The sequence below is a fragment of the Camelus ferus genome, chromosome 36 (assembly GCF_009834535.1).
Source record: "Camelus ferus isolate YT-003-E chromosome 36, BCGSAC_Cfer_1.0, whole genome shotgun sequence".
Lineage (NCBI taxonomy): Eukaryota > Metazoa > Chordata > Mammalia > Artiodactyla > Camelidae > Camelus > Camelus ferus.
In genome coordinates this window covers 18,632,260-18,642,159 of record NC_045731.1, presented here as the reverse complement: position 1 = coordinate 18,642,159, position 9,900 = coordinate 18,632,260, and the positions used below count along the sequence as shown (strand labels likewise).

Below are 9,900 nucleotides of genomic sequence, written 5' to 3'. Positions count from 1 at the left end.
GGGAATGTCCCAATGTTACCAGTTCTTCCCAGAGTTTCTCTGTCTGCAGAAACAGCAGTGGAAGCAATGTATGGATGTCATACATCAGGGCCTGCTGGGATGATCCCGCAGACCGACCGATGTGTCCTCGGTGCAGTACCCTATCAGTGCCGTCCAAAATGTAGCATCTGCATTTGGGAGATAATGCTGTAAGAAATGCTTCATATTCTCATGCTGTGGACTTTGACCACTATTCCTTGTTCTCTCATCCTTGAGTTATGCGTTCACAAAAGCAACCACAGAGCTGTTCCGTATCCTCTGCCTCAACCAGACTGTAATCCCAACATCCGGTTTTGAATGTAGCAGATCCTAACTCTTTTAATACTTGTATTTCAAACCCAACGCCCCCAGGAACCTCAGTCCAGATGCATGATACCTCTGATTGAGCCCCACACGTGCTCTATTGGCAAAATGTCAAATTGGACCCTGGTCCTGCAGATGCAGTGGATGTGGCCATCAGGAATATTCGATAGACTCAACCGCATGCGCCAAGTGCAGGTGCTGTCTCCACTGATTCACATGTTCTCTTTGCTCCTCCTTGAAATTACCCACCAAAACCCACAACGCACTTCTAGATCCCTGAGTTGTGCGAGAGCCATCATCCGTCGCCCTACCCCTCCTTTTTCTGCTGCCTCAGCTAGCTCAGATTTGGCAGCTCGCATCTTGGTCTCAGATTCAATTGTGGGGATATTTTGAGCTGATTTCTTTGAGCTCTGTCACCAAGCATCTGCTGTGCCCTCTTCTACACTCAGCGCATCACCTTCAATCCCATGCCTGCTGCCGCTTGAGAGTGTGCTTCCAAGTGAAACAGAAGTTTCACCTTTTATCTCCATTACCAGAGGTCAGATCCTGCTCTGGTTTCCAAACTCTACTTTGGCCTTTTCCTGCTTCCGGTTTTTCTGAGGCCTCATCCTGTCTTTGGAATTAACAGACCACTCTTAGGCAAGTGTCCTGTGCCAAGGGCTGGGTGATTGGATGTTTACAATATTTTGTGTATGGAAGCTAGTGAGAGCAGTTTGCACTGGTGCTCTTCCTACTGGGCATCGAAAAATCAACACTGTTCAAAAATAATTCACAGAAATTGGATACTTGTTTCGCTCCATTTTTTTACAGCCATGGTCGAAAGTTGTCCGAAGACTACAGCTTTGACATTATGTTGATAAGGCAGTTGCATGTTTTAAGAAAATTAATAGTATCGATTTACATGTTTGGGGATTTATATGAAATTGAAGTTAGTTTTTGAACATTACCAAATCAACCTAGAAACCAGACTTGACAATTTCTGTAACATTTTGTCATCTCTAAGGAAAAATAAGTCAGACTCAATGTAAAATAGCAGTCCAAATGTTTGAAGGGGACATGCCAACTCTTTTCTCTTGAAGCCTCCAAAAACAAAAGGAACAATGAAATACCTATAGGAAGCATGAAATAACCCCCAACCTGTGTTTCCCTTGTGCACTTGGTGCCCTTTAATCCCAATGACACATACTAGACAATGTTGGCATTTCAAGGGGTAACATTCCTCTCTAGGAATTTACAAGAAAATCTAAACAGAATATATACATTTAGGCTTGATTCCAAAAGCACCTAGAGGCATTTAACTATGAGAAACCTGCTGCAGCTATGCTAGGCTATTGAGAACCAGGTGCTCTTCTATCAGTGCTGAGAAGGCTTAATCATCCGATCATGTTGGGTAAAGCAATTTAACACAACCAATTCTGCACCTCCAAGATATAGTGCACACGGGGCTTGACGGAAGTGAATGACTGTCCACATAACCTGTGTCTTTAATGTGTATGGCGACTTTTACAGTTCAGTTCACTATCTGACTTCTAATATTTTCCTGTACTGTCTTGAAAAACTGAGGCCTAACACATATTGAAGTTCATTCAAAGATTCCCCTCACTTCCCACACTCCTTTCAGCCCAAAGAATACATAAGCCCAGCATTTCCTGAATCTAGAGGAAGGTCATCATTTCTTTGTGTGAGCTAAGTATTCAATTCCTATCTATTTTATTCGAGAGTATTTGACTTTAAGGAGTTCACTGTTGTTCACCGAGTGTGAAGGAGGAGGAACTCTGATTCTAGTAGGGGCTTGCTCTCCTCCTACTGGATTCATTGCAGCTCAGGTTCTGATCCTTTGAAATGGATGCCTGAGTGGAGTGGAGGGAAGAGCATGTGATTGATAGCTAGGCACAAACCTGGGAATAGGCTTACCTGGGCTTGGTGCATTTCGGTCTGAATGATTCGTAAATGCCCCTTGGGATGTGTGGATTCTCACGACCTCTTCCAAGAACATGAGCGCTTTTATCATCTCTGCCATCTCTTCTCTTTTAGACGTCAGGAATCTTGGACCCGTTCTTGGAGCAGAGAATCGAGTAACTTTCTCAAGTGCACGTTGACTCTCCGTATGTTTCTGCAGTATCACCGAGGTTCAGTAGGTCTCATGAATGTCTTTCGAGCCTGGTATGCTCTAGAGATGTCTCCATGCCGATATTCTCCACTGTAGCAGAACAACTTTCATCAATGTGTTCGCACATCTCCTCAATCCATGCAGCCAGTTTTTCTGCCAGCTTCTCTTCGTGTCTCCCATAAAGTCGACGTCAACAGGACTGGGCAAGTCTGAAAATATCTCGGAGCCTCACCAGTAACCTGATGACAGGCAGATCTTCCACTGTCTGCCCTTTCAGATTCTGGAAACTGACCCGTGAACTCAGGTCTTTGGGCAGCAGCAGTATCTCGAACTTACTCAGCTTCCCGAACAAAAGACCTAAGCCAATCTCCACATAGGGCAGCAGACCCACCATCAAACTGATCCACCACAAGAATTCTGCCCAGTTACCTTGGATCCACCAGCCAAAACAAGCCTCGTGGTACACACCAACATTCCACCTGGAATCCAACCGGTAACTGCTCTCCCCAGTGGTTGATGCATCAAGTCAATGTTGGGGGTGATGCTGCATTAAACGAGAGTTTCCTAAGGGAAATGTGATCCTACCCAGAAGGGTCCCATGGTCCTTTTCTCTTCCCTCTTTCCTTATGTTCAGATCTGTATACACAGTACAAACGGAGGGAAGAGTGTCCATGATCAGTTTATGGATTCACACCTATTTTAAACTTTCTAACAGTTCACAGTACAAAGAGACCCACTCAAGGAAACTCATGTTTGTGTAATATCCATTCACCCAGATTACATATCCGTCTGTTGCTTTCTGCTGAAACACCCACACTCTCAGAACATGGATCCATTTGTTTCATGGGGGCTGAAATTCCTAGAAATGAAACCGATCCCAACGTGCACTTTCCTGTCTGTCTCTTTTGCACTTAGATCAGTTTTGCAGAGCTACTTGTCTTTGTTATAGGCTTATGCCATTTCTTCTCTACGTAGGGTAGAATTAGGCATTCGTTCATCCTGTTGGAAGACTTGTAAGTCTATATCCCGTTCTATGACCCACTCTTATTCAAAACCGTCATTTGTGTTGGCTCACGAATATGCACTTCTGGATCAGTATCTATGAATAGTAATGCACGCGTCTGTTTTATCAATTCAAGCGTGTTGAGTACATGCTAACAGCGATAATAGGTCGATGCGTGCTGAATGATCCTTGACATCACTTTGAGTATTTTGTCTTGAATAATCATGTTTGTTTGGTATATGTCAGCCAACTGTAACCTTTTGGTGTTTGTTTGTTTGTCTGATTGTTTGTTTTGCAAACACATTAGGCCATGCATCTCTCCTTTGCTTCAGACAGACTGTCATGTAAGCTGATTCACTTAAGATAATGCTTAAAATCACCTATGATTTCCTGCTACCCTCTCCCATCTTTAGGATTTTGATGTCCTCCTTGCCTTCTTCTTCTTACTTCTTTGCAACTCAGGCTCTTCTTGCATTTGTAATAATGGTTTTGTTATTTCCATTTCATCTTGCTACTTTTCTACTCAGGGTAGGATTCTCAATTTTTGTTTTAGGATCAGTCTCAAACTGCTGAATTCTTTTCAGGTTTGCCGGTCAGTGAAATTCCCTAGCTCTGCCGTTGTTATAAACAGAGGTCATTTGGCATAGGCTACCCTAGATTGCAGCTTTTTCTCATTCAGGATATGATCTATGCCCTGGCACTCCTCCCCGTGCTGCAAAATTTCTGACGAGATATCAGCTGAAACCCCTCTGGAGGTACTGTTGTGACTAAGTTGTTTCCTCGAGGTGCATTTCCATCACTGGGATGATCATGAACTTTTTTTAATTGAATTCTAAAGCTGCTAGTTGGTCTATTGTTATTCCACCTCTTTTGGATGCTGTGTACTTCCTGAATTCGTATAGATGATACTTTCTTGGCTTTCAGCAAGTTTCATTCTGATTTTTCTACAAATTCCTTTTCAGAATTTATTATATTATCTATTGCTTTTCCATTTGGGGATCCTATGAGTCCTATTCTTACCTGCTTTGTCTTAACCCAGGATTCAACAGTGATGTCAGCGTTGGTTTGCACTTGCTTTTCTGTGTCTTTTTCTGATCGAGGGATTTCTGTTCCACTGTCCTCACAGTCATTCTCGAGTCCCTCTGCATTATGTAGTCTGCTTCGGATTGACTTTAGCAAAGTTTTTATCTCATCCATTGAGATTTCTGATATTATTTGGTTCATCTTTAGGGTTTCTCTTCCCCTTTTCTGGTTTTCTGCCTTTTGTGATTCTGAGGCACTGTTGTATATCAGTGTATCCCTCACATCCATTTTCAGAGTTTGCTCTGGTAAATTTTTGCCATCTAGTTGTTTGGGCCTTCAATCTCTTTGGAACCAAAAATGGTACTTCCTGTTTCTTTTACTATACTTCTTTTACTCTACAGGTCAGGTACTATAATGTATCTAATATAGACTTATAGGGCTTGGTTAAGTGCAAACTTTAGACTCTTTGGTGTATGTAATTCCATGGTATTTCTGTGAGGACAATTTTCCCTAGACCTTGATGCCATACCCTGTTCCTGTGTGTGTTGTCATTTATATCTCTAAATCCTGGAGTTGTCTTTGTTGTGATGAACACACCATACTGTTTCAGTTAGTAGAACCTCATTTTTATTACACTAATCTTAAAATTCTGAAAGGGCACAGGGAACTTCCTCTAGTGGAAATGAAGCTTCTATAGGGTTTCAGCTCTGCATTCTTCTGTATGTCATTTTGTAGTGTCTCCAAAACATGCCAACATAGAGTGCGCTTGTACATTCTACTGCCATGGGAATGTCCCAATGTTACCAGTTCTTCCCAGAGCTTTCTCTGTCTACAGAAACACCAGTGGAAGCATATGTATGGATGTCATACATCAGGGCCTGCTGGGATGATCCCGCAGACCGACCTATGTGTCCTCGGTGCAGTACCCTGTCAGTGCCGTCCAAAATGTAGCATCTGCATTTGGGAGATAATGCTGTAAGAAATGCTTCATCTTCTCATGCTGTGGACTTTGACCACTATTCCTTGTTCTCTCATCCTTGAGTCATGGGTTCACGAAAGCAACCACAGAGCTGTTCCGTATCCTCTGCCTCAAACCAGACTGTAATCCCAATCCAGGTTTTGAATGTAGCAGATCCTAACTCTTTTAATACTGATTTCAAACCCAACGCCCCCAGGAACCCTCAGTCCAGATGCATGATACCTCTGATTGAGCCCCACACGTGCTACTATTGGCAAAATGTCAAATTGGACCCTGGTCCTGCAGATGCAGTGGATGTGGCCACAGGACATATCGATAGACTCAACCTCATGCGCCAGTGCAGTTGCTGTCTCACTGAGTTCACAGTTCTCTTTGCTCTCTTGAAATTACCCACCAAAACCCACAACGCACTCTAGATCCCTGAGTTGTGCGAGAGCCATCATCCGTCGCCCTACCCCTCTTTTTCTGCTGCCTCAGCTAGCTCAGATTTGGCAGCTCGCATCTTGGTCTCAGATTCAATTGTGGGGATATTTTGAGCTGATTTCTTTGAGTTCTGTCAGCCAAGCATCTGCTGTGCACTCTTCTAACACTCAGCGCATCACCTTCAATCCCATGCCTGCTGCCCGCTTGAGAGTGTGCTTCCAAGTGAAACAGAGTTTCACCTTTGATGCTCCATTACCAGAGGTCAGATCCTGCTCTGGTTTCCAATCTCTACTTTGCCTTTTCCTGCTTCCGGTTTTTCTGAGGCCTCATCCTGTCTTTGGAATTAACAGACCACTCTTAGGCAAGTGTCCTGTGCCAAGGGCTGGGTGATTGGATGTTTACAATATTTTGTGTATGGAAGCTAGTGAGAGCAGTTTGCACTGGTGCTCTTCCTACTGGGCATCGAACAAATCAACACTGTTCAAAAATAATTCACAGAAATTGGATACTTGTTTCGCTCCGTTTTTTTTACAGCCATGGTCGGAAAGTTTGTCCGAAGACTACAGCTTTGACATTATGTTGATAAGGCAGTTGCATGTTTTAAGAAAATTAATAGTATCGATTTACATGTTTTGGGATTTATATGAAATTGAAGTTAGTTTTTGAACATTACCAAATCAACCTAGAAACCAGACTTGACAATTTCTGTAACATTTTGTCATCTCTAAGGAAAAATAAGTCAGACTCAATGTAAAATAGCAGTCCAAAAGTTTGAAGGGGACATGCCAACTCTTTTCTCTTGAAGCCTCCAAAAACAAAAGGAACAATGAAATACCTATAGGAAGCATGAAATAACCCCCAACCTGTGTTTCCCTTGTGCACTTGGTGCCCTTTAATCCCAATGACACATACTAGACAATGTTGGCATTTCAAGGGGTAACATTCCTCTCTAGGAATATACAAGAAAATCTAAACAGAATATATACATTTAGGCTTGATTCCAAAAGCACCTAGAGGCATTTAACTATGAGAAACCTGCTGCAGCTATGCTAGGCTATTGAGAACCAGGTGCTCTTCTATCAGTGCTGAGAAGGCTTAATCATCCGATCATGTTGGGTAAAGCAATTTAACACAACCAATTCTGCACCTCCAAGATATAGTGCACCCGGGGCTTGACGGAAGTGAATGACTGTCCACATAACCTGTGTCTTTAATGTGTTTGGCGACTTTTACAGTTCAGTTCACTATCTGACTTCTAATATTTTCCTGTACTGTCTTGAAAAACTGAGGCCTAACACATATTGAAGTTCATTCAAAGATTCCCCTCACTTCCCACACTCCTTTCAGCCCAAAGAATACATAAGCCCAGCATTTCCTGAATCTAGAGGAAGGTCATCATTTCTTTGTGTGAGCTAAGTATTCAATTCCTATCTATTTTAGACGAGAGTATTTGACTTTAAGGAGTTCACTGTTGTTCACCGAGTGTGAAGGAGGAGGAACTCTGATTCTAGTAGGGGCTTGCTCTCCTCCTACTGGATTCATTGCAGCTCAGGTTCTGATCCTTTGAAATGGATGCCTGAGTGGAGTGGAGGGAAGAGCATGTGATTGATAGCTAGGCACAAACCTGGGAATAGGCTTACCTGGGCTTGGTGCATTTCGGTCTGAATGATTCGTAAATGCCCCTTGGGATGTGTGGATTCTCACGAACTCTTCCAAGAACATGAGCGCTTTTATCATCTCTGCCATCTCTTCTCTTTTAGACGTCAGGAATCTTGGACCCGTTCTTGGAGCAGAGAATCGAGTAACTTTCTCAAGTGCACGTTGACTCTCCGTATGTTTCTGCAGTATCACCGAGGTTCAGTAGGTCTCATGAATGTCTTTCGAGCCTGGTATGCTCTAGAGATGTCTCCATGCCGATATTCTCCACTGTAGCAGAACAACTTTCATCAATGTGTTCGCACATCTCCTCAATCCATGCAGCCAGTTTTTCTGCCAGCTTCTCTTCGTGTCTCCCATAAAGTCGACGTCAACAGGACTGGGCAAGTCTGAAAATATCTCGGAGCCTCACCAGTAAGCTGATGACAGGCAGATCTTCCACTGTCTGCCCTTTCAGATTCTGGAAACTGACCCGTGAACTCAGGTCTTTGGGCAGCAGCAGTATCTCGAACTTACTCAGCTTCCCGAACAAAAGACCTAAGCCAATCTCCACATAGGGCAGCAGACCCACCATCAAACTGATCCACCAAAAGAATTCTGCCCAGTTACCTTGGATCCACCAGCCAAAACAAGCCTCGTGGTACACACCAACATTCCACCTGGAATTCAACCGGTAACTGCTCTCCCCAGTGGTTGATGCATCAAGTCAATGTTGGGGGTGATGCTGCATTAAACGAGAGTTTCCTAAGGGAAATGTGATCCTACCCAGAAGGGTCCCATGGTCCTTTTCTCTTCCCTCTTTCCTTTTGTTCAGATCTGTATACACAGTACAAACGGATGGAAGAGTGTCCATGATCAGTTTATGGATTCACACCTATTTTAACTTTCTAACAGTTCACAGTACAAAGAGACCCACTCAAGGAAACTCATGTTTGTGTAATATCCATTCACCCAGATTACATATCCGTCTGTTGCTTTCTGCTGAAACACCCACACTCTCAGAACATGGATCCATTTGTTTCATGGGGGCTGAAATTCCTAGAAATGAAACCGATCCCAACGTGCACTTTCCTGTCTGTCTCTTTTGCACTTAGATCAGTTTTGCAGAGCTACTTGTCTTTGTTATAGGCTTATGCCATTTCTTCTCTACGTAGGGTAGAATTAGGCATTCGTTCATCCTGTTGGAAGACTTGTAAGTCTATATCCCGTTCTATGACCCACTCTTATTCAAAACCGTCATTTGTGTTGGCTCACGAATATGCACTTCTGGATCAGTATCTATGAATAGTAATGCACGCGTCTGTTTTATCAATTCAGCTTGTTGAGTACATGCTAACAGCGATAATAGGTCGATGCGTGCTGAATGATCCTTGACATCACTTTGAGTATTTTGTCTTGAATAATCATGTTTGTTTGGTATATGTCAGCCAACTGTAACCTTTTGGTGTTTGTTTGTTTGTCTGATTGTTTGTTTTGCAAACACATTAGGCCATGCATCTCTCCTTTTGCTTCAGACAGACAGTCATGTAAGCTGATTCACTTAAGATAGTGCTTAAAATCACCTATGATTTCCTGCTACCCTCTCCCATCTTTAGGATTTTGATGTCCTACTTGCCTTCTTCTTCTTAATTCTTTGCAACTCAGGCTCTTCTTGTATTTGCAATAATGGTTTTGTTATTTCCATTTCATCTTGCTACTTTTCTACTCAGGGTAGGATTCTCAATTTTTGTTTTAGGATCAGTCTCAAACTGCTGAATTCTTTTCAGGTTTGCCGGTCAGTGAAATTCCCTAGCTCTGCCGTTGTTATAAATGGCGGTCATTTGGCATAGGCTACCCTAGATTGCAGCTTTTTCTCATTCAGGATATGATCTATGCCCTGGCACTCCTCCCCGTGCTGCAAAATTTCTGACGAGATATCAGCTGAAAACCCTCTGGAGGTACTGTTGTGCCTAAGTTGTTTCCTCGAGGTGCATTTTACATCACTGGGATGATCATGAACTTTTTTTACTTCAATTCTACAGCTGCTAGTTGGTTTATTGTTATTTCCACCTCATTTTGGATGCTGTGTACTTCCTATTCGTATAGATGATACTTTCTTGGCTTTCAGCAAGTTTCATTCTGATTTTTCTACAAATTCCTTTTCAGAATTTATTATATTATCTCTTTCTTTTCCATTTGGGATCCTATGAGTCTATTCTTACCTGCTTTTGACTTAACCCCAGGATTCAAGTGATGTCAGCGTTGGTTTGCACTTGCTTTTCTGTGTCTTTTTCTGATCGAGGGATTTCTGTTCCACTGTTCTCACATGCATTCTCGAGTCCCTCTGCATTATGTAGTCTGCTTCGGATTGACTTTAGCAAAGTT

At 42.8% G+C, this 9,900-nt stretch overlaps 2 long non-coding RNA genes across 2 annotated transcripts in view; both read right to left on the bottom strand.

The window, feature by feature from the left end:
* Positions 1 to 1,063: 1,063 nt before the first annotated feature.
* On the bottom strand, positions 1,064 to 6,030 carry LOC116661770. Its single transcript, XR_004317734.1, has 3 exons — positions 5,822 to 6,030; positions 4,157 to 4,158; positions 1,064 to 1,075 (listed from the first exon to the last, which is right to left on the bottom strand). It is a non-coding gene; the product is annotated as an uncharacterized LOC116661770 (long non-coding RNA).
* A 293-nt stretch (positions 6,031 to 6,323) lies between these two features.
* Positions 6,324 to 9,900, bottom strand: part of LOC116661774 — a 4,085-nt gene continuing 508 nt past the window's right edge. Inside the window, exons 2-3 of the long non-coding RNA XR_004317738.1 lie at positions 9,420 to 9,421; positions 6,324 to 6,335 (exon numbers count right to left, since the gene is read on the bottom strand). This is a non-coding gene — a long non-coding RNA (uncharacterized LOC116661774). The remainder of the gene's footprint in view (positions 6,336 to 9,419; positions 9,422 to 9,900) is intronic.